Source organism: Anomaloglossus baeobatrachus, chromosome 1, assembly GCF_048569485.1.
Source record: "Anomaloglossus baeobatrachus isolate aAnoBae1 chromosome 1, aAnoBae1.hap1, whole genome shotgun sequence".
Lineage (NCBI taxonomy): Eukaryota > Metazoa > Chordata > Amphibia > Anura > Aromobatidae > Anomaloglossus > Anomaloglossus baeobatrachus.
The window spans coordinates 749,580,701-749,605,862 of NC_134353.1; the positions used below are offsets into that span (position 1 = coordinate 749,580,701).

General features: G+C 47.5%; 1 long non-coding RNA gene across 1 annotated transcript in view; it reads right to left on the reverse strand.

Annotated features, from left to right (window-relative positions):
- Positions 1–24,911, reverse strand: part of LOC142299613 (uncharacterized) — a 43,372-nt gene extending 18,461 nt beyond the window's left edge. The window contains exons 1-2 of the long non-coding RNA XR_012752658.1: positions 24,778–24,911; positions 23,921–24,066 (exon numbers count right to left, since the gene is read on the reverse strand). This is a non-coding gene — a long non-coding RNA (uncharacterized LOC142299613). The remainder of the gene's footprint in view (positions 1–23,920; positions 24,067–24,777) is intronic.
- Between the last annotated feature and the right edge of the window lie 251 nt (positions 24,912–25,162).

The window sequence follows — 25,162 nt, forward strand, 5'->3', positions numbered from 1 at the left end:
AGGGGTTCGGTCCTGAGGAGAGGACGTGGGTACCTGCGGAGGACGTGGATGCTCTTCGTCTCCTCCGGAGCTTCCTGAGGAGGAGGGGGCTTCAGGGGGGGGGGTACTGTAACGCCTGGTCCCACCAGACCCCGGGGGGGGAGCTCTCCCTCACATCTGCCCGGTCCCAGCATGGCTCCCACATGCATTCCTGCCCCCACTCCCAGGCAGAGAAGGCCTTCCACTTACTGGCCCCATGGCTCTGCAGACGCTGCTCCCACTCCTAGGCCTGCTGCAGTTTCCTCCTCACACAGAATTGCTGTAGGTGATTCTAGGCTGCGTGCGAGGCCACGCCCCCTTTCTTAAAGTGGCATGCCCCAAATCCTGGAAGTGATCTCAGAGGTCACCTGCTGCCTAATAGGTATTTAAGTTCACTTCCCCCGGCAGCAGGCGCCCGAGCAACGCCTCTATTAGTGCATTGCCAGTGTCCTAATCTGTTTCTGCTATTGTTTATGATCCGTACAATTGTTACCTGATTCTAATCCTGTGTCTCACCATAGTGCCATCTAGACCATACCGGCTGTGGACGTCACCACCTACTCCTACCGTGGACGTCACCGTGCCATACCTGCCGTGGACACTATCTGTACCGTACCGGCTGTGGACGTCACCACCCATTCCTACCGTGGACGTCACCGTGCCATACCTGCCGTGGACACTATCTGTACCGTACCGGCTGTGGACGTCACCACCCATTCCTACCGTGGACGTCACCGTGCCATACCTGCCGTGGACACTATCTGTACCGTACCGGCTGTGGACGTCACCTGCTGTGAAACATCTCCGGTGCCACTTCCGTGTTCCGCCTGCCGCAGACATCGTACCCGAGCCACGCCTGGCCGTACAGAGACTCCTACCTCCGGTCCCTGGCTGCCGTGCATTTAGGCCTTCTGGGGAGGCGCCGCACAGTCCCTGTATAGGGGTTCGCTGCTGGCCGTCTTCTCAGGGGATTCCGGTGCACGGTCCAGTGGGTCCACCTCCGGACGTTCGCCGCTCCTCGGTGAGCGTAACACGAATATTTTACACAACATTTTGGATCACATTTATCCCGTCCTCTATGTTGAGCACTTGCATCGGGTTTCCGTCTAAATCTCCCAATAACATGATTCAGATGACACACCTGAGGGATCTATTCACTATAATGAGGCAGCAGAGATACTCTGGACACTGTCTGGCCTCTGTTCACCGGTGTCCTTAAGTAGAGCACAAAACTGCTTGACTACACTTTTATGCCCCACTGAGATGGACACTACCAGATCATAGGCAGACACAGTCCAAAATGACTCCTTCTGCCACATTATAGGAAATGTTCAGTCCAGGCTTTGAATCACATTTTTCAGAGATTTACATGTAATCCCCGGAGTAAGCGCTCAGCGTAGAGTGCATGATAAATATGAGCCGCACCGTATGCGATTTATTGGAGGCAGAATGAACAAATCAACAGCTTGTCAAGAATAGCTTTTATCTATTTTTTACACTGTTTCCCGTGCGTTGTAAGTAATCAGGTGGTTTTATTCTTCGCATTGGTGCGATTACAGCAATACCAGATTTATATAGTTTTGTTATGGTTGCCTGCTATCGCACTAAAAATGTTTGTTGTTGTTTTTTTGTTTACAAAAAAAGTTTTCACATCAAAATATATTGAGAATTTTAGTTTTTCTAGATGCCGACAAAGTCATGTGAGGGTTTGTTTTTTTGCGGGGTGAGTTGACATTTCTATTGGTACCATTTTCGGGCACATAACATTTTTGGGTCGTTGTTTTTATTCTGATTTTTGGGAGGTAGAATGAACATGAAACAGCAATTCAGGAATTGCTTTTTGGGATTTTTTTAATGCAATTCAATGTTTGGTAAAAGTAACAATACAGGTTTATTCATCCAGTCAGTACGATTACAGTGGTACCACATTTATATCTTTTTTATGTTTTGTGGCTTTTCCACAGTATAATAAAACATTTTATAGAAAAAAAGAATTGTTTTTGCATCGCTGTATTCTCAGAGCTATAACTTTTTTAATTTTCTGCTGAAGGAGCTTGTTTTTTGCAGGACAAGATGTTGTTTTCAGTAATACCATTTGTAATTACGTTCAACTTTTTGATCGCGTTTTATTCCACTTTTTTTCTGCAGCATGATGAAAAAGCAGTTTTATTGCAACATTTATTTTTAAACTGTTCACTGAAGGGGTTAACTAATCTGACAGTTTTATGGATTATATCGGGGTGGATGCGGCGATATCAACTACATGTACTTTTTTGTTTATTTTTGTTATAGAAATGTATTTTTTGGTATAATTTCCTTTAATATATATATATATATTTATATATATATATATATATATATATATATATATATATATATATATATATATATATATATATGTTACAGTGTTACAGGTTATTGTTTTACTTTGTTTAACTTTTCCCACTTAGTCCCTATATGGGACCTTAACTTTTATTGGTCTAATCGTTAGTATAATGCTGTAATACTTATATATGTTCTGAGGATTTCGATAGCGTAGGGCAATGACAATCAGAGACGAGTTCTTGGTACAAGATATTTTATAATATGTAACCACGGTAGATACACAACGGAAAACACAGCGGTACAAATACACACAATACCTTCCCGAAACGGAGCGAAGGGAATTCCCGGGGCCACGCACCGGACTCCCCCAGGGAGACCACCAGAGCGAACCCCTATACAGGGACTGTCCGGCAATCACCCCGGAAGGCCTAAATGCGCAGCAGCCGGGACACAAGGGGCAAGCGGTAAAAGTCCAGGAGTGTCCGTACGGGATGAATGTCCAGAGTGGTTACGAACCAGAGAGAACCGGGCAGAGTGCTGACCGAAGATGGCAGACGGAATCCGGGCACAGCTTGAGAAACCGGGTAAGGTCCAGAGTCGGTCGGTCGGTAGTCTTTAGGAGGATCCAAAGGCAAACAGGATTAGCAGCAGCAAAGCAGGAGCACACAGCAAGCAGTATACTCAGGCACTGGACTAGGCTTAGAGGCGGCCTTTTAAGCAGCTGGACAGGAAGTAGGGCAACAGAACAGTAAACTCCATGTTAACCGAGGGCAAGCTCATTCAAAAGAGAACTGGAAAACCTGGAAACCTGACATTACTCCCCCCCCCAGAGACGGCCTCAGGACGGATCAGGGCCTGGCTTGTCCGGGTACCGCCGATGAAACTGAGCAATCTTCCGGGGCGCCCGAATGTTACCCACCGGTTCCCAGGAATCGTCCTCGGGGGCGTACCCCTGCCAACGTACCAGATACTGAAGCCGACGACGATGGAGCCGGGAGTCAATAATGTCCTCAACCACGAACTGCTCCTCGCCGTCGACCATCACAGGCGGAGGAGGAGGCACAACACGACCATGAAACGTATTAGGGGAAACGGGTTTGAGGAGAGACACATGAAAAACCGGGTGTACCTTTAGATGGTGCGGTAACCGTAGCCGACAGGCCACAGGGCTCACGATCCCGGTGATCTTAAACGGACCGATGAATTTTTGTCCCAGCTTCTGCGAAGGAACACCCAATCTCTGGTTTTTGGTGGATAACCATACAGAGTCCCCTACCTTGTACATGGGTGCCGGTTTCCGGTGAGTGTCTGCCGACCTCTTGTAACGCTCCTGGGCCGTAGCCACAGTGTCCTTTAGAACCTCCAGATTTTGTCGTAGTTCTGTCAATCTGTCCTCCACCGCTAGCACCGAAACCGCAACCGGTGACCTAGGCAAAACAGTCGGATGGTAACCCAGGTTAGCGAAAAAGGGCGTTACCTTAGTGGAGCTGCTCTGAGTGTTGTTGTATGAGAACTCCGCCAACGGAAGCATCTTCAACCAATCGTCTTGGAGATGGCTGACATAACATCGAAGGTATTGTTCCAGGGTTTGATTTGTCCGTTCGGTTTGCCCATTTGTCTGAGGATGGTATGCAGAAGACAAACAGACATCAATCTGGAGTGCCGTACAAAACCCCTTCCAGAATCTAGACGTGAACTGCACGCCCCGGTCAGAGATGATCTCGTCTGGTACCCCATGCAATCGGAATACGTTCTGGATAACCAAATCCACTGTCTCTGCGGCTGAGGGAAGACCGGTACACGGAATGAAGTGAGCAGCTTTAGTCAATCGATCCACCACCACTAAAATGGTATTGTGCCCGCCTGAGACTGGCAACTCCACAATAAAATCCATGGAGATAGACCCCCAAGGGCGAGATGGCACGGGTAACGGTTGGAGGAGTCCCGTAGGAGCCACACGAGGGACCTTGCACCGGGCACAAACCACACATGAGTGGACATAGTCCTTCACATCCTTTAAACAGGTAGGCCACCAGAAAAAACGGCTCAGAAATTCCTGCGTCTTCAGTACCCCCCTATGACCAGCCAACACGGAGTCATGGACCAGTTTGAGAACCCGAAGTCTTACGGCCTCCGGGACATAAATGCGTCGCTCTCTCAACCACACACCATTCCGAAGAACAAGAGTTACATCATTCGGGGGGGCAGCAAGAAATACGTCACCATCATAGGCCAGCTTGATGTCCTTCCACAAGTCCTGGTCCTGGATTACTCCAACGAAATTGGCATCCGATAACACGGTCTGAGACGGGGTTCCAGGCACGGAGTCCACGGCGTGGATTCGGGACAAGGCATCGGCTTTCCCATTACGTGAACCTGGACGGTATGTAACGATAAAATTGAATTGGTTAAGAAATAGGCTCCAACGGGCTTGCCGTGGAGACAGGCACCTGGCAGACTTAAGAAATTCCAGATTACGATGATCTGTGAGTACTATCACTTGCTGCGCGGCTCCCTGTAAGTGGTGTCTCCATTCCTTGAAAGCGGAAATAATCGCCAATAATTCCTTGTCCGCAATGTCATAGTTCCTTTCTGCAGGGGACAACCGCCGGGAAAAGAAGGCACACGGATGCAAGAGACTCTTGTCCCCGGTCCTTTGAGAAAGAATGGCCCCTAATGCATAGTCGGAAGCGTCAACCTCCACGATAAAGGGAAGTGCGGGATTCGGATGTACTAATATTGGCGCTGAGGTAAGACATACCTTGAGACGATGGAATGCTTCCTGGGCCTGGGCGGACCACACAAACTTCTGTCCTTTTTTGGTTAACAGAGTGATGGGACGAACAATCTCTGAAAAGTTACGGATAAAGCGTCGGTAAAAGTTGGCAAAACCGACAAAGCGTTGTACCTCTTTGATGTTTCCCGGTTCCGGCCAGTCGAGAATGGCTTGTATCTTGCTAGATTCCATGTTCAGTCCCTGAGGAGAGATGACATAACCTAAGAATTGTATTTGTGAGCAGTGGAACTCGCATTTCTCCAGTTTAATGTACAGGTGGTTTTCCCTCAGCCGGGTAAGTACGGTCTTAACGTGCTCCTGGTGTTCCTGTAAAGAATCAGAAAAGATTAGGATATCGTCCAGATAGATCACCATGAATTGGTCCATGATATCCCTAAAAATATCGTTAACTAGATGTTGAAATGCCGCGGGAGCGTTACAAAGTCCAAAAGGCATCACTAGGTACTCAAAATGTCCGTACCGACATCGGAACGCGGTCTTCCACTCGTCTCCGGGACGTATACGAAGCAGATTATATGCCCCACGGAGGTCTAATTTGGTGAATATTTTTGCCTGTTGGACCCTCTCCAATAGCTCAGGAATCAACGGTAACGGATACCGGTTCCGGATGGTTATCTTATTCAGTTCCCGGTAGTCAATACAGGGTCTCAGAGTCCCCTCCTTCTTTTTCACGAAAAAGATGGGTGCCCCTGCGGGTGAGGTAGACGGACGAATAAATCCCTTGGCTAGGCTTTCATCAATATACTCTTTTAGTGCTTCTAGCTCAGGTGCCGCCAACGGGTAGACATGACCAAACGGAATCTCCGCCCCTGGGAGTAAGTCTATGGGGCAATCATACGGTCTATGCGGGGGAAGCCGATCAGCTTTTCTTTTGTCGCATATATCAGCGAAGTCACGGTAAACCGGGGGTAAAACAGGTACCTGTACAGTGCCCTCCGTATTTGATGTTACTGGAACCGGAACAGTTGGACAAATGGTCGGACCACTCTGCGGTGGGAAGGATATTTCTTTAGTCTCCCAATCGATGACGGGATTTGTAGACCGTAGCCACGGAATACCTAAAATAATCGGAAAATGAGGAGAAGAAATTATCATGAAAACAAGGGTCCCCTGCTGACCTGGCTTCATCACGCATTCGAGCGGTACGGTTTCCCGATCCACAGGTCCAGAGATTAACGGAGATCCGTCTACCGTCTCCATGGTAACCGGTGAGGATCTTTGCTGAGTCCGGATACCGTGTTTCCTGGCAAAGGAAGAGTCCATGAAATTTCCCCCTGCCCCAGAGTCTATCATTGCAGAGGTAGGAATTAGCTGTCCCTCCCAACGGATCTGAATGGGGAGTGAGCAATGGGTATATTTCCCCTCTGAGTCCTTCGGTGAGGTAGACATTACCGTCAAGGGAAACACCGCATCCAAGTGTCCACTTGCCTCAGAGATATCGGACTCTGCGTCCGTGTTGTCACACTCTGCCATGGCTGCCAATACCTTATTTGGGCGATTTGGACGTTTCGGGCAGTCGATCAAAAAATGGTCCGATTGACCGCAATAGAAACACAAACGCTCACGGAGCCGGTGTTCACGACGTTCATTGGTCTCTCGTTTTTGCAGAGAGTCCACTTGCATAGGTACGTCCTCGGCCTCCCGTGGCGTCCTGAGAGCGGGTTCTCTGGAAGGAAACGCAATATTGTTTACACGGTTTACAGCTGCCCATTTTTCCTGTCTACGTTCCGTCAAACGGGTATCAATGCGCACACAGTGCTGGAGAAACAGTTCAAAATCCCCTGGAGATTCGGAACGGGCTAACTCGTTCTTGATGGTACCGGACAAACCTTTTCTGAAAACAGACAATAAGGCATTGTTTCCCCAATCGGTGTCTACTACTAACCTCTTGAACTCAGTGGCGTATTCAACGACAGAACGCTTTCCCTGACGTAAGGAAAGGAGAGCCGCTTCAGCGGTAGCACGGCGATTCGGATCATCAAACATTTGCGCCATTGCATTCAGAAAGTCATCCAGGTGATTCAAACGGATGTCCCGATTCTCTATCATGGGATTAGCCCAAGCCAGTGCTCGTGAGGTTAATAACATGATGATACATAACACCTTTGACCGATCAGAACGGTAATAATCAGAATGTACATCGAAAAACAGTATACATTGGTTAACAAATCCACGGAACTGACTACGATCACCATTGAAACGGAATGGGGGTAACCTAGGCATACCGGCAGTTGATACGGACGTAGTGGGGACGGCTTCCTGAGCCTCCACTCTGACTTGCAAATCCTGTATAGCCGGCCCCAGTACCTGGTGATCATGGCCCAGCTGTGCCTCCACATCTCTAAGTTTATTCTGCACCGCCTCCATCTCCTGCTGCAGGGAGTTAATCATGGAGAAGAGCTGATCTACTCGTGTCTCAGTCATTGCCCCAGCGAAATCCTCTTATGGCCTGAGTATAATGTAATACTTATATATGTTCTGAGGATTTCGATAGCGTAGGGCAATGACAATCAGAGACGAGTTCTTGGTACAAGATATTTTATAATATGTAACCACGGTAGATACACAACGGAAAACACAGCGGTACAAATACACACAATACCTTCCCGAAACGGAGCGAAGGGAATTCCCGGGGCCACGCACCGGACTCCCCCAGGGAGACCACCAGAGCGAACCCCTATACAGGGACTGTCCGGCAATCACCCCGGAAGGCCTAAATGCGCAGCAGCCGGGACACAAGGGGCAAGCGGTAAAAGTCCAGGAGTGTCCGTACGGGATGAATGTCCAGAGTGGTTACGAACCAGAGAGAACCGGGCAGAGTGCTGACCGAAGATGGCAGACGGAATCCGGGCACAGCTTGAGAAACTGGGTAAGGTCCAGAGTCGGTCGGTCGGTAGTCTTTAGGAGGATCCAAAGGCAAACAGGATTAGCAGCAGCAAAGCAGGAGCACACAGCAAGCAGTATACTCAGGCACTGGACTAGGCTTAGAGGCGGCCTTTTAAGCAGCTGGACAGGAAGTAGGGCAACAGAACAGTAAACTCCATGTTAACCGAGGGCAAGCTCATTCAAAAGAGAACTGGAAAACCTGGAAAACTGACAAATGCATTGTCATGCACCAACATGACAATGCATTATACAAGCAGTGTGAGACTGCAGATGGCATGTCAGACACTGCTGCAAGCTGGTACTGACAGGCCACCGTACATGCACATATTTATTTTAAAAACCTTCATGGGTTGACTTCTTTAAATATCATTTATTTATGGCATAAAAAATATTCTGGATATTTTAATAAAAATAAAATCTATCTGTATTTCAGTTTTGTGTAATATAGTTACAAATGTTCAGATTTTATGTCACAATAATATGATCATATGATAATAATTGTGTTCTTATAAACATGGTGGGAAAGATAGTGAAAGAATTATATTAAAATCTACCAGAGCTCTCTTGCAATTTGCAGTAACCAAAAATGTGTTTCATGATTTGCACTTAGACACTTTCCATACCTTCACAACAAAATATAAATAAAAGGAGCATGGTTTCCAAGAAAAGAGTCCCCTAACATGCAAAACAGTGCACTGAAATTTTGGAAAAGTTTGGGGGCCACTAGACTAGGGTTGTTCAGGAGCTACGACAAGGAAAGCGGCTCAAACATTGTCACCTTCAAACATATCTATGGGATCAGGGTCAGCTAGGGCTCCCCTAGCCTGAGGGCCAGTTTACGCTCACCTGTGCCAAGTTATCTAGTCACACCCCTTGACAGAGGCATGGTTGCATCGCTTGTTCAAAAACAGCTTTTCTAGACAGCTGCCAGAGGCAACGTTACCTCTGCAGTATGGGAGAAGCATAGAGGGACTTAAGGTGGCCAGATCCAGATATCCATCCAGCTTCAGAGCAGAACTGATCAGGCTCTAGATATAGAGCTTGCTACCGGTGTGTGGTCCTTACCTTGGTAACTAACCACTCTGAGACTGCAGGGTGGCCTGAAACTAAGCCAATGAGCTGTTAACTATATAACTAAACATTCCTCCATTCTTGGTTTTACAAGCATTATGCAATTTTACCCATTTAAGATTTTGAGACAACCCCTTTAAGAATTAGATATGATTGATTAATATGACCCAATGTATAAAGAAAATAAAAGTAATAAATTATGTAATTCCATCCACTTCTGCTTTGAGATCTTAGAAGAGATGGAAAGATTGTGGGTCGAGTGTTCCTAGTTTGACGTGCATGTTCTATGTTCCGAGGTCACACAAGTATCTTGTTTAACCATGACCTACAGTTCAGGCTAAAATAGGAAACACTTCTAGTGATCTTATGCTTGCCAAGCACTATGACCTAGATCTAGCTGGAAGGTGATATATGTTATGTCTAGTAAAGCTGCGCTAAAGTTGTGTTCATCAGCCGACTGTCTCATCTGCAGTTTCAGACATCAGTAATTTTTCATATATGTCAAAAATAAAAAAAATGTAAAGCTTGTTCTGTTCATTGCAATGTTAATCATGGACATGACACAGACTGTACACTGATGGCATCCGTGTGCTGTCCAGATTTTCATAGACCCATAGATTTGTATGTGTGATTTTCATTCATGACTCCAATAAAAAAAACAGACATATTCCTAATCACTCACCTTGTGATCCGCATCGTCCTCCAGTGCTACTGTTCTGATGGTCTCCGCTGGACCACTAATGATGACGTTGTGACCAAAAGTCATTCAATCTGCAAAATTATAAGACGGGTGGTCGGGATGTCATCGTTTCCGGTGCAATGGAGAACGTCTGAATGGTAGTACTCTAGCTGGGAGAGGTTTCCAGAGTTGAGTATATCTTCTTTTAGCCCTATGGCTTGCCACTATAACTTGTATTTAATCTAGACAGGAAAAGACCTTTAGAGGGTCAAAATGCAGAGGTAGCAGACAGACTGAAAATCCTGTGTGCCCCCCAGCAATAACGGACATTAGACCTCTACTATCAACAACACAAAGCTTTTTGTATTATATGACCATCTAAAACTCTTTACAGGATTTCAATGCTTGTCCTCTGTGCACTTATTTAATGACAAGGGCAAAATGTCACTATAACACGTCACCGTCACACCAGTGGACTGCACAGCTTCATGACATGACGACACTGAGGACTCAAAACCACTGTGGACTATCTTAATACCTTAGCACCAAGGATCATTCTGAACTGTTGAGACTAGTTTTTTTTTACAAACCTATTCTCCTGAAATTTACGCATTGGAAGAGTTTTTGTGGTCATAGAAATTGTACCACACATCCTTAAGAGTTTAGAGCGCCATTTTTTTGTTACAGGGCCCCAAATCCTCTACTTCTCTTCATACAACCAAAAGTGATTTCTACTGAACTTATAGCAGCCTGTACCACTACTATGTGCTCTCTGTCACTTCATATATTTCTTTCTCATTGACAAGGCATTTGTTCCGGTAAATGAAGGTCGGAGAGTCTTGAAAGGTCATTTGCATATATTAGCCAGTGACAAACATCTTCACATATCTAGATGAAATAGCCATTTCAGGCAAGATAATGTAATCTTAGATTTGCTCGATGCATTATTAGATGCTTGTGACTGCTCCTCGAAAATCAAATTTAGAAAAGAAGAGTCATCCAGACTCCCAAGACTCACGGGCAGTTCCATGGATCTGCTATAAAAATAGAAAGCTAAGCGGTGTAGTGTTTCATCACCAGGCACACATTTTTATACTTGTAGAGCTGGCAGAAATGAGAATAAAATAAAAATGTATTAGACATCAGAAAAAAACACCTAATAGCTCTGTTCTGGTAGATTAATAACCTGTTTAATAATCTCTTATTGCAATGAATTAATCTCTATCTCACATGACCTGTGCAAAGATAAGATATTTCAATGTTATTAAGTATTATTAGGAAAGTCTAGGACCAATATGCTCCCAGAAGATCTTATATTCTGGAAGATTCCAGTATAAGATGCACACTGGACAGAAAGTGCCAAGTGTCCCAATACTATAGCATTTTATCTATGCACCCCCTATGGGGGTCCAACACTATTTCCCTTGGTGACAGCTTTGCTGATGTCATTGGGATGCTTTCAGGGACACGGGCTAATGGTTCCAATATAGGGTATTGGTACATGAAATACAATTACTGGGTTGATAATATCATATTGGGTAATGTCGGTGACTATACGGTATGTCCCATTAATATGGGTTGCCCGCTCATTTAGCTGATATTGATGATCTATCCGTAGGATAGGTCATTAAAATTATTTGACCAGGCAACCCCTCTTATACCCCAGAACGTCTTATGGTGGTGTCAGTTTTAAAAATTAAACAACGTTACAAATGTTTTATTACTGGCGAAAAAAATGTCGCAATTGTAAAAAAAAAGTTTGATCTCCCACACTGAAAATCAATAAAAAAGACACAGTAATGTAATGGTTTTCCCAGAATTGCAGTTTATTGTACACCTTCCCATTCTGCATCTAAGCTGTGTGCGGGAGGGGGCAGTGGTAGTCAGAATAGTGGTAATCCATGTGTAGTGTGGGGTTTGTCACTCTCTACCTGCTCTCCATGTGTAGTGTGGGGTTTGTCACTCTCTACCTGCTCTCCTTGTGTAGTGTGGGGTCTGTCACTCTCTACCTGCTCTCCATGTGTAGTGTGGGGTCTGTCACTCTCTACCTGCTCTCCATGTGTAGTGTGGGGGTTCTGTCACTCTCTACCTGTCCTCCATGTGTAGTGCATGCTCTGTCACTCTCTACCTGTCCTACATATGTAGTGTGGGGTCTATCACTCTCTACCTGCCCTCCATGTGTAGTGTGAGGTCTCTTTCTCTACCTGTCCTCCATGTGTAGTGCGGGGTCTGTCTCTCTCTACCTGTCCTCCATGTGTAGTGTGGGGTCTGTCACTCTCTACCTGTCCTCCATGTGTAGTGTGGGGTCTGTCACTCTCTACCTGTCCTCCATGTGTCGTGCGGGGTCTGTCTCTCTCTACCTGTCCTCCATGTGTAGTGTGAGGGTTCTGTCACTCTCAACCTGTCCTCCATGTGTAGTGTGGGGTCTGTAACTTGCTACCTGTCCTCCATGTATAGTCCAGGGTCTATCACTCTCTACCTGTCCTCCATGTGTAGTGCAGGGTCTGTCTCTCTCTACTTGCCCTCCATGTGTAGTGAGGGTTCTGTCACTCTCTACCTGTCCTCCATATGTAGTGTAAGGTCTGTTTCTCTACCTGTCCTCCATGTGTAGTTCATGGTCTGTCTCTATACCTGTATTCCATGTGTAGTGCGTGGTCTGTCACTCTCTACCTGTCCTCCATGTGTAGTGTGGGGTCTGTCTCTCTCTACCTGTCCTCCATGTGTAGTGCGTGGTCTGTCCCTTTCTACCTGTCCTGCATGTGTAGTGTGGGGTTTGTCTCTCTCTACTTGCCCTCCATGTGTAGTGAGGGTTCTGTCACTCTCTACCTGTCCTCCATATGTAGTGTGGGGTCTATCACTCTCTACCTGTCCTCCATGTGTATTGAGGGTTCTGTCACTCTCTACTTGTCCTCCATGTGTAGTGTGGGGTCTGTCTCTCTCTACCTGTCCTCCATGTGTAGTGCGGGGTCTGTCTCTCTCTACCACTCCTCCATGTGTAGTGTGAGGGCTCTGTCACTCTGTACCTGTTCTCCATGTATAGTGCGGGGTCTGTCACTCTCTACCTGTCCTCTATGTGTAGTGCGGGGTCTGTCTCTCTCTACCTGTCCTCCATGTGTAGTGTTAGGTCTGTCACTCTCTACCTGTCCTCCATGTGTAGTGTGGGGTCTGTCACTCTCTACCTGTCCTCCATGTGTAGTGAGTGCGGGGTCTGTCTCTCTCTACCTGTCCTCCATGTGTAGTGTGAGGGTTCTGTCACTCTCAACCTGTCCTCCATGTGTAGTGTGGGGTCTGTAACTTGCTACCTGTCCTCCATGTATAGTCCAGGGTCTATCACTCTCTACCTGTCCTCCATGTGTATTGTGGGTTCTGTCACTCTCTACCTGTCCTTCATGTGTATTGTGGGTTCTGTCACCTCCATATGTGTAGTGCAGGGTTTGTCTCTTTCTACTTGCCCTCCATGTGTAGTGTGAGGTCTGTTTCTCTACCTGTTCTCCATGTGTAGTTCATGGTCTGTCTCTATACCTGTATTCCATGTGTAGTGCGTGGTCTGTCACTCTCTACCTGTCCTCCATGTGTAGTGTGGGGTCTGTCTCTCTCTACCTGTCCTCCATGTGTAGTGCGGGGTCTGTCTCTCTCTACCTGTCCTCCATGTGTAGTGTGGGGTCTGTCTCTCTCTACCTGTCCTCCATGTGTAGTGTGGGGTCTGTCTCTCTCTACCTGTCCTCCATGTGTAGTGCGGGGTCTGTCTCTCTCTACCTGTCCTCCATGTGTAGTGTGGGGTCTGTCACTCTGTACCTGTTCTCCATGTATAGTGCGGGGTCTGTCACTCTCTACCTGTCCTCCATGTGTAGTGTGGGGTCTGTCTCTCTCTACCTGTCCTCCATGTGTAGTGCGGGGTCTGTCTCTCTCTACCTGTCCTCCATGTGTAGTGTGGGGTCTGTCACTCTGTACCTGTTCTCCATGTATAGTGCGGGGTCTGTCACTCTCTACCTGTCCTCCATGTGTATTGTGGGTTCTGTCACTCTCTACCTGTCCTCCATGTGTAGTCAGGGTTCTGTCACTCTCTACCTGTCCTTCATGTGTATTGTGGGTTCTGTCACTCTCTACCTGTCCTCCATGTATAGTCCAGGGTCTGACTCTCTCTACCTGTCCTCCATGTCTAGTGCGGAGTCTGTAACTCTGTACCTGTTCTCCATGTGTGGTGTGACGCCCTGGCCGGGCCAGGTAGTCACAAATAGGCCCCTTCACAACACCTTCCCTCATAGGTGATAGCAGACGACCTTTAAAAACTACATATAACTGAATAGGATAACTGAAGTGAGCACTAATATATATATTATGAGTGCAAGCCAAAAAATACATACTATATACGGATAAGGCTGCACATCAAACTTAGATAATAGTATAATGCCTCAAGCATATGGACAAATATTGGAAAATACAATGAAAAATGCTACTTGCTAACTTGAACATGTGAATAATGAATTGCATACCTGCCATGAATATTAGGAAAACGAGATATTTAGCGATCGCATTGATCAATATAACTGAGCCCCAAAACCTCGTCAAGGTATATCTCTATATTGGGGTCCCTAGCTCTGTGACCCTAACTGTGTGTCATCTAATTGCAATTAAAAACTGCTGTGGGTGGAGAGGGGTAACTAAGGACTTTCTTATATAGGAGATGGAAAAAACATGGCCGAAAGGGGCGGAGCTGTGTTCACAATCAGAAAAAAAAACTACATATAACTGAATAGGATAACTGAAGTGAGCACTAATATATATATTATGAGTGCAAGCCAAAAAATACATACTATATACGGATAAGGCTGCACATCAAACTTAGATAATAGTATAATGCTCACTTCAGTTATCCTATTCAGTTATATGTAGTTTTTTTTCTGAATGTGAACACAGCTCCGCCCCTTTCGGCCATGTTTTTTCCATCTCCTATATAAGAAAGTCCTTAGTTACCCCTCTCCACCCACAGCAGTTTTTAATTGCAATGAGATGACACACAGTTAGGGTCACAGAGCTAGGGACCCCAATATAGAGATATACCTTGACGAGGTTTTGGGGCTCAGTTACATTGATCAATGCGATCGCTAAATATCTCGTTTTCCTAATATTCATGGCAGGTATGCAATTCATTATTCACATGTTCAAGTTAGCAAGTAGCATTTTTCATTGTATTTTCCAATATTTGTCCATATGCTTGAGGCATTATACTATTATCTAAGTTTGATGTGTAGACCTTTAAAAACTAGTCCCCCCCCCAGGGCTAGATGGACACACCAGGGGGCGGAACCAGGCGGTTGGAAGACGCCCACCAAGGAGTCTAGACAGCCCGGGACGGGAAAACAAAAAGAAAAGTGTTAGAGTTCAAGTTGGAGAGGAGTGGGGGCTGGAGCTGGGTGCAGCTCCAGCAGAGGCGAATACCCCAAATTGAACGGTGCCAGGGTAGGAGCCCTGGTGCCATTGGCTAGGAGGCAGATGGCGGTCTCCGTCTGCAGGAGCCGGGAGGACAGCTCGGTGGAACCGAGGTGGACCGGGACATAGGTACCGACCCGGGGAACCGACTCGGAAACCGGAGCACACAGGGGGTACTCGAACCCTGAAGCCGGGACCAGAAGCGACTGGAACTAGTTAATTAAACGATTGAGGCCAAGACTAGAGGTCCTGTCCCACCTAAAGTCCCTATTAGAAGACAACAGCCCACTGAGGGGGATAAAAGGCTCAGAGATCCCATGGGCCAGCGTCCACATCCACCATCCCTTCCCCTTTTTCATTCGGAGTGTCCACAGGACCCCCAGGGTCCGGAGACCCTCGAGCCACCCACTGGAAGGTCCGGATCCGAGCAGCGGCAGACTGCTGGCACGGGGGCGGCACACCCCGAAACTTGGCATCACGAACAGGATAGATATCCATCCACTTACCTTGTGGAAGTGCGCCTTGTATTGAAGTCAGCGGTGATCCGTTGCAAAATTTCCAGAAACCGCCATCTTGTCACCATTTTTTGGCTCGAAAATTCCTGCCCGGGGTCTCCATCCCCGAGAAAAGGGCGTGAAAGCCGAAGCCCCGCCCCCTGTGAACACGGCTGGAAAGCAAGGCCAGAAGTGGCAAAATGAAACTTACAGGCCTAAAAGAGGAGTGCCTGCAAAAGACCAAGTGGGGGCGGGTGAAGATTCTGCGACATGTGACCGAGCAGATAAAGGACAGGGACCCTGCCACCCTCTTTGTTCCTGGACCCCGAAAGAGCAACATTGCCGACCCATCTGGCAAGCCCGGAGTGCAGGAGCTCAAGCCCTGAATAGCGGCCTCGGTAGAAGCCCGGACGCAGCAAATATGCCGCCGGATCCAGGCGCAGGCGCGCTTTATCTTGGAGCGGTGGGTGGCTGAGATGGAGGAGCTGGCTGCAGCCGTGCGGGCCCGTGAAGTGGAGGCAATCTTGGAGGAGCAGGTAAGCGACCCACGCCTCTATGTCCCACAGGGACCGGCCGATCAGGCTGAGGGACCCGGTCTGCCCCTGCAGGCCATACTGCCTCCCTCGCCGCCTGTACCGGTTGCCGCTGACGCCCCGCTCGGTCCACTGCCACTAACGCCGGCAGCGGAATCCGTCCCACCAGCCCGTGAGGACCAGCCCGAGGAAGCCGCCAGCAGCAAGCACGTCATCGCCCAGGCACCAATATAATAATAATTCTGGCACACAAAAAAGAAAACTTATAGAACAACTCTTTGAATGCAAAATGTCGTTTATTTATGCAGTAGGTTGATGATAATACATCCGACGTTTCGACCGTCAAAAATGGTCTTTGTCAAGGATTGATTTATCTATAGACATAGGAAATATATACAGAAAAAAAGAAGAAGGAAATCAATACAGAGTATTTCATCAATTGATGCGATTACATATATCACATACAACATGCACATAGTCATGTGCTGCACACAATAAACTCAAGGATATGTGAACAGGGGTTATATGAGAAGTACAAAAACCTATTCAGTTTGGAACAATGCATGATGATAACAACATGAGTACAGCAAGCACCCACCTATATCAACACTGCGGTGGTACACATGCAATGACAGCTGGTCAATATCGGTGAGTATAATGGGATCAAACACTGTGATCCTGCATATAAATTGCAAATTAAAAGAAAACCACGTAAGTCATCAAGGAACAATGATTATGTATTGCATGACGTATCGGAAAAACGATTCACAAAGAGCATGTGTACCTCACGTGTCTGTCTATCAACACTGAAATGGGTAAGAATACCAACAGGCTTGGGTTAACACGTGTCAAGGGTTTTAGCTAGATGAAAAGCAATGATAATATTATAATCAAGGTGTATACAGTGAGCATAAGAAAGTATCAACTGAGAGAAGCACACTACCTGGACTGATGAACAGTGCCTTCAAAAAGGAACCATACAGGTGGTTGAGAGCCCCTCACTGAGAGATTCTCAGTTGCCTCCAACAGGCTAAATGCTACAGAGTGAGAGATTTGCCAGAACGAGAACACTTATGAGATCATAACATCAGTATGAGATACAACGAGCAGGGAGTAATAAGGTTGAAAACTCCATATTACCTTATTACCATTACCTGTGAGCCAGACATATTCGCTTATACATCGCCCAGGCACCGGCACCCGTACCATGCCAGAACCCATCACCCATCCCGGTCTTGGAGGACGCAGTGCCGGAAATGACAACAGCCCCGGCAGTCCGCCCCGCGTGTAGTGTAGTGTGGGGTCTGTCTCTCTCTAACTGTCCTCCATGTGTAGTGTGGAGTCTGTCACTCTCTACCTGTCCTCCATGTGTAGTGTGGGTTCTGTCACTCTCTACCTGTCCTCCATGGGTAAAGTGAGGGTTCTGTAACTCAATACCTGTTCTCCATGTGTAGCGTGGGGTTTGTCACTCTGCCTGTATTCCATGTGTAGTGCGTGATCTGTCACTCTCTACCTGCCCTCCATGTGTAGTGCGTGGTCTTTCACTCTCTACCTGTCCTCCATGTGTAGTGTGGGGTCGCTCACTCTCTACCTGTCCTCCATGTGTAGTGTGGGTTCTGTCACTCTCTACCTGTCCTCCATGTGTAGTGTGGGTTCTGTCACTCTCTACCTGTCCTCCATGTGTAGTGTGGGTTCTGTCACTCTCTACCTGTCCTCCATGTGTAGTGTGGGTTCTGTCACTCTCTACCTGTCCTCCATGTGTAGTTCGGGGTCTGTCTCTCTCTCTATCTGTTCTCCATGTGTAGTGTGGGGTCTGTCACTCTCTACCTGCCCTCCATATGTAGTGCGGTGTCTGTCACTCTCTACCTGTCCTCCATGTGTAGTTCGGGGTCTGTCTCTCTCTACCTGTTCTCCATGTGTAGTGTGGGGTCTGTCACTCTCTACCTGTCCTTCATGTGTATTGCGTGGTCTGTCACTCTCTACCTGTCCTCCATGTGTAGTGTGGGTTCTGTCACTCTCTACCTGTCCTTCATGTGTATTGTGTGGTCTGTCACTCTCTACCTGTCCTCCATGTGTAGTGTGGGGTCTCTCTCTCTACCTGTCCTCCATGTGTAGTGCGTGGTCTGTCACTCTCTACCTGTCCTCCATGTGTAGTGTGGCCTCTGTCACTCTCTACCTGTCCTCCATAGGTAGTGTGAGGGTTCTGTCACTCAATACCTGTTCTCCATGTGTAGCGTGGGGTTTGTCACTCTCTACGTGTATTCCATGTGTAGGTCTTGTTCTGTCACTCTCTTCCTGCCCTCCATGTGTAGTCCGTGGTCTGTCACTCTCTACCTGTCCTCCATGTGTAGTGTGGGGTCTGTCACTCTCTACCAGTCCTCCATGTGTAGTGTGGGTTCTGTCACTCTCTACCTGTCCTCCATGTGTAGTGTGGGTTCTGTCACTCTCTACCTGTCCTCCATGTGTAGTGTGGTGTCTGTCACTCTCTACCTGTCCTCCATGTGTAGTGTGGTGTCTGTCACTCTCTACCTGTCCTCCATGTGTAGTGCGGGGTCTGTCACTCTCTTCCTGCCCTCCATGTGTAGTGCGGGGTCTGTCACTCTCTACCTGTCCTCCATGTGTAGTGTGGGGTCTGTCACTCTCTACCAGTCCTCCATGTGTAGTGTGGGTTCTGTCACTCTCTACCTGTCCTCCATGTGTAGTGTGGGTTCTGTCACTCTCTACCTGTCCTCCATGTGTAGTGTGGTGTCTGTCACTCTCTACCTGTCCTCCATGTGTAGTGTGGGTTCTGTCACTCTCTACCTGTCCTCCATGTGTAGTGTGGTGTCTGTCACTCTCTACCTGTCCTCCATGTGTAGTTCGGGGTCTGTCTCTCTCTACCTGTCCTCCATGTGTACTGTGGGGTCCGTCACTTTCTACCTGTCCTCCATGTGTAGTGTGCGGTCTATCACTCCCTACCTGTCCTCCATGTGTAGTTCGGGGTCTGTCTCTCTCTATCTGTTCTCCATGTGTAGTACGGGTTCTGTCACTTTCTACCTGTCCTTCATGTGTATTGCGTGGTCTGTCTCTCTCTACCTGTCCTCCATGTGTAGTGCATGGTCTGTCACTCTCTACCTGTCCTACATGTATAGTGCGGGGTATGTCATTCTCTTCCTATCCTCCATGTGTAGTGTGGGGTCTGTTTCTCTCTACATGTCCTCCATTTGTAGTGTGGGTTCTGTCACTCTCTACCTGTCCTCCATGTGTAGTGTGGGTTCTGTCACTCTCTACCTGTCCTCCATGGGTAGTGTGAGGGTTCTGTCACTCTCTACCTGTTCTCCATGTGTAGTACGGGTTCTGTCACTTTCTACCTGTCCTTCATGTATAGTGTAGGTTCTGTCACTCTTTACCTCCTCTCCATGTGTAGTGCGGGGTCTGTCTCTCTCTACCTGTCCTCTATGTGTAATGCAGGGTCTGTCTCTCTCTACCTGTCCTCCATGTGTAGTGTGGGTTCTGTCACTCTCTACCTGTCTTTCATGTGTATTGTGTGGTCTGTCACTCTCTACCTATCCTCCATGTGTAGTGTGGGGTCTCTCTCTCTACCTGTCCTCCATGTGTATTGAGGGTTCTGTCACTCTCTACTTGTCCTCCATGTGTAGTGTGGGGTCTGTCACTCTCTACCTGTCCTCCATATGTAGTGAGGGTTCTGTCACTCTCTACCTGTCCTCCATGTGTAGTGCGGGGTCTGTCTCTCCCTACCTGTCCTCCATGTGTAGTGTGGGTTCTGTCACTCTATACCTGTCCTCCATGTGTAGTGTGGGTTCTGTCACTCTCTACCTGTCCTCCATGTGTAGTGCGGGTTCTGTCACTCTCTACCTGTCCTCCATGTGTAGTGCGGTGTCTGTCACTCTCTACCTGTCCTCCATGTGTAGTTCGGGGTCTGTCTCTCTCTATCTGTTCTCCATGTGTAGTGTGGGGTCTGTCACTTTATACCTGTCCTTCATGTGTAGTATGGGGTCTGTCACTCTCTACCTGTCCTTCATGTGTAGTGTGGAGTCTGTCACTCTCTACCTGTCCTTCATGTGTATTGCGTGGTCTGTCACTCTCTACCTGTCCTCCATGTGTAGTGTGGGGTCTGTCTTTCTCTACCTGTCCTTCATGTGTAGTGTGGGTTCCGTCACTCCCTACCTGTCCTCCATGTGTAGTGTGGGGTCTGTCACTCTCTACCTCTCCTTCATGTGTATTGCATGGTCTGTCACTCTCTACCTGTCCTCCATGTGTAGTGTGGGGTCTGTCACTTTCTACCTGTCCTCCATGTGTAGTGTGCGGTCTATCACTCCCTACCTGTCCTCCATGTGTAGTTCGGGGTCTGTCTCTCTCTATCTGTTCTCCATGTGTAGTGTGGGGTCTGTCACTTTCTACCTGTCCTTCATGTGTATTGCGTGGTCTGTCTCTCTCTACCTGTCCTCCATGTGTAGTGCATGGTCTGTCACTCTCTACCTGTCCTACATGTATAGTGCGGGGTATGTCATTCTCTTCCTATCCTCCATGTGTAGTGTGGGGTCTGTTTCTCTCTACATGTCCTCCATTTGTAGTGTGGGTTCTGTCACTCTCTACCTGTCCTCCATGTGTAGTGTGGGTTCTGTCACTCTCTACCTGTCCTCCATGGGTAGTGTGAGGGTTCTGTCACTCTCTACCTGTTCTCCATGTGTAGTACGGGTTCTGTCACTTTCTACCTGTCCTTCATGTATAGTGTAGGTTCTGTCACTCTTTACCTCCTCTCCATGTGTAGTGCGGGGTCTGTCTCTCTCTACCTGTCCTCTATGTGTAATGCAGGGTCTGTCTCTCTCTACCTGTCCTCCATGTGTAGTGTGGGTTCTGTCACTCTCTACCTGTCTTTCATGTGTATTGTGTGGTCTGTCACTCTCTACCTATCCTCCATGTGTAGTGTGGGGTCTCTCTCTCTACCTGTCCTCCATGTGTATTGAGGGTTCTGTCACTCTCTACTTGTCCTCCATGTGTAGTGTGGGGTCTGTCACTCTCTACCTGTCCTCCATATGTAGTGAGGGTTCTGTCACTCTCTACCTGTCCTCCATGTGTAGTGCGGGGTCTGTCTCTCCCTACCTGTCCTCCATGTGTAGTGTGGGTTCTGTCACTCTATACCTGTCCTCCATGTGTAGTGTGGGTTCTGTCACTCTCTACCTGTCCTCCATGTGTAGTGCGGGTTCTGTCACTCTCTACCTGTCCTCCATGTGTAGTGCGGTGTCTGTCACTCTCTACCTGTCCTCCATGTGTAGTTCGGGGTCTGTCTCTCTCCATCTGTTCTCCATGTGTAGTGTGGGGTCTGTCACTTTATACCTGTCCTTCATGTGTAGTATGGGGTCTGTCACTCTCTACCTGTCCTTCATGTGTAGTGTGGAGTCTGTCACTCTCTTCCTGTCCTTCATGTGTATTGCGTGGTCTGTCACTCTCTACCTGTCCTCCATGTGTAGTGTGGGGTCTGTCTTTCTCTACCTGTCCTTCATGTGTAGTGTGGGTTCCGTCACTCCCTACCTGTCCTCCATGTGTAGTTCGGGGTCTGTCTCTCTCTACCTGTTCTCCATGTGTAGTGTGGGGTCTGTCACTCTCTACCTCTCCTTCATGTGTATTGCATGGTCTGTCACTCTCTACCTGTCCTCCATGTGTAGTGTGGGGTCTGTCACTCTCTACCTGTCCTCCATGTGTAGTGTGGGGTCTGTCTCTCTCTACCTGTCCTCCATGTGTAGTGTGGGGTCTGTCACTCTCTACCTGTCCTCCATGTGTAGTGTGGGGTCTGTCTCTCTCTACCTGTCCTCCATGTGTAGTGTGGGGTCTGTCACTCTCTACCTGTCCTCCATGTGTAGTGTGGGGTCTGTCTCTCTCTACCTGTCCTCTATGTGTAGTGTGGGTTCTGTCACTCTCTACCTGTCCTCCATGTGTAGTGTGGGGTCTGTCTCTCTCTACCTGTCCTCCATGTGTAGTGCGTGGACTGTCACTTTCTACCTGTCCTCCATGTGTAGTGCGGGGTATGTCACTCTCTTCCTATCCTCCATGTGTAGTGAGGGTTCTGTCCCTCTCTACCTGTCCTCCATGCAGGGCTGGACTGGGACTAAAATTCAGCTCTGGCATTTGGGGGTACACAGGCCCACTTTTCGCGTGGTGAATGTGTAATATCTTTGTGCACTTGTAGATTGTGTAACACGACCATATAACATGTAGTCACGGCTGCGTCCAGTATTACCGCTCAGGCCTATTTATTGCCGTTAGTTGCAGGACCTGGTGAAGCCGCTATTTTCCCTACAGAGTTGGGTCTCGCAGATAATGAAGAGGATGCTGCTCTCCATATAATGCTGCGGTCATATAGCTGATGGGCAGGGATACAAAATCACATCCCCCTGAACTAATATTGATGACCTATTCTACAGATAGCTGATCAGGGAAGCTGTTGTTGTCACTGGTGCTAATTTTGGCTGCATACCACTTAGGGAATGTGCAATGACATTTTTGGGGGCAGATCCCACCATGGAAACCACTATGAAAAACACTCACAATGAGTGACCATCTGCATCTATTACTGTGCGCAGGTTCAGGCTTTTCAGCATTTTTTTTAACCACTTCAGGTTTCTTAACAAACTTCGCGGTGTTGCTTAAGTTTAAAAAACCTTGTGTGCACATAACCTTAGGTTTTCCAGTTTTGGAAACCCATTCTGTGCATTATGTGTTTGTTTTATTCACTCTCCCCAGGTCTCCTATTGTCTGCAGCGCTGATGTCACATCACAATGACAGCGCTGCAACCAATCAAGGTGCTCAGCAGCTAACTGATTGGCTACAGCGCCGCTGCTGTAATGTCAGAGATGCAGACAGTTATAGACTTCAGGCTCAACAGCAGTTTGTATTTTTTACAATAAGAAGGACACATCAGACATCAAGACGATGTGAGCAGTCAGCATCATGGAAAGGGTATTTACATGAATACATCACTGGAAATAAATATTTGAGGAGGATTTGGAGACATTTTGCTTAAAAAATATGTGTAAACATGTTAATTTACAATGTTTTTGGAGCAGAAACTGAGCAGAGTCTTGCCAAATTCTCCTCATAATCTCAAAACAAAGTTTTGATTATTTTTAAGCTTTTTATGTTATAGCCATGAAACTTGTTTTGGATTGTCAAGTTCAGAACCACCATCAGTACATGAATGGCGCACCAGAACCATCATCAGCACATGAATGCAGCACCAGAGCCACCATAAGCACATGAATGTAGCACCAGAACCACCACTAGAACATGAATGCAGTGCCAGAATCACCATAAGCACATGAATGTAGCACCAGAACCACCATCAGCACATATATGTAGCACCAGAACCAGCACATAAATGCAGTGCCAGAACCACCAGTAGTACATGAATGCAGTGCAAGAACCACCATCAGCACATGATTGTAACTTCAGAAACACCGTCAGCACATGAATGCAGAGGAAAAACCACCATCAGTACATTAGTAAATCACCATGCTTAGCCCCATGCACAATTGTATCACATAACCCAACAACTCCCAGTTTGTCCTTATCAATGGTAAGGAGATGCTGGGAGTTGTTATCAATAATTATCAGACTGCGGACCATACTGGAACCACAGTACTGCTAAGAAGCAGGCAGCATCACAAATAAACATTTACATCCAGGTACCTTATAGATGACATCTTCTTTGATCTGAGTTGTTCTCGTCCCTTATGTCTCAGCACAGTACAAACGCCATGATGAGATTTCGTGCCCACAGCTTGTCTCTGAGGCCTTCCCTCTTTATTCTTCAGCAGCACTTCCCGACACAGCACCTTTAAAAACAAAAGTATTATTATACTGCCCCAAAAATATAAATATCTCCCATGCTGCGCTACTAAATAAAGACTTGCTGTGCTTCCTTCACAAAATATCTCCACCCACATACACACTGCCCCTCTCTGAAATATTATACCCCCACACACTATGCCCCTCTACAAATATTCTACCCCCTACACACACACTGCCCCTCTCCATATTATACCCACCCACACACACACTGCCCCTCTCCATATTATACCCCCACACACACACACTGCCCCATCCATATTATACCCCCCCACACACACACTGCCCCATCCATATTATACCCCCCACACACACACACTGCCCCCCTCCATAACATTATACCCCCCACACACACACTGCCCCCTTCCATAATATTATACCCCTCCCATGTATACACACTGCCCCTCTCCAAAATATTATATCCCCCCACACACACATTGCCTCCCTCCATATTATACCCCACCACACACACACTGCCCCTCTCCAAAATATTATACCCTCCAGGTGTGTCCAAACTTTTGGTCTGTACTATATATATCTATCTATATATATATATATATACACACTGCCGTTATGTAAAATATCCCCCCTCACACACACTGCCCCTCTGGATAAAGTACCCCCCACTGCCTCTCGCAGAGCTGTGTCCCTTTCACAAATGTTCCTCAGTTATGTGCCCTAATCTGCTCCTCACTCACCCACAGTGAGTACACATTCCATCTTTAGCTCCTCCACGGAGCTCTTACTGCTGTCCGACCTGTCTCAGCAGCGCCCGCAGCAGTGTGATAATGTCAGCAAGGTGCTGATCTTATCACGTTGTTGCACGTCGGAGCCCCAGGCCCGGCGCTGTCACTGATTAAAGTATGTCTGAAAGGCGCAAACACATTTAAACAGGAAGGAGGAAGCTGCTTGCACCGGCGCTTTCCTCAGCAATAGGCCGGGCACAGGATCTCACTAAACAGCAGGGCCGGGGTGGCACAGCACAGCGCGCTGCCACTTGCTGCTTTCAGTGATGCTACTGCACGCAAGGCAAATTAATGCCACCCGGCGTGCAGACTGCTGAGGAGAGCGGCGGTGACTGTA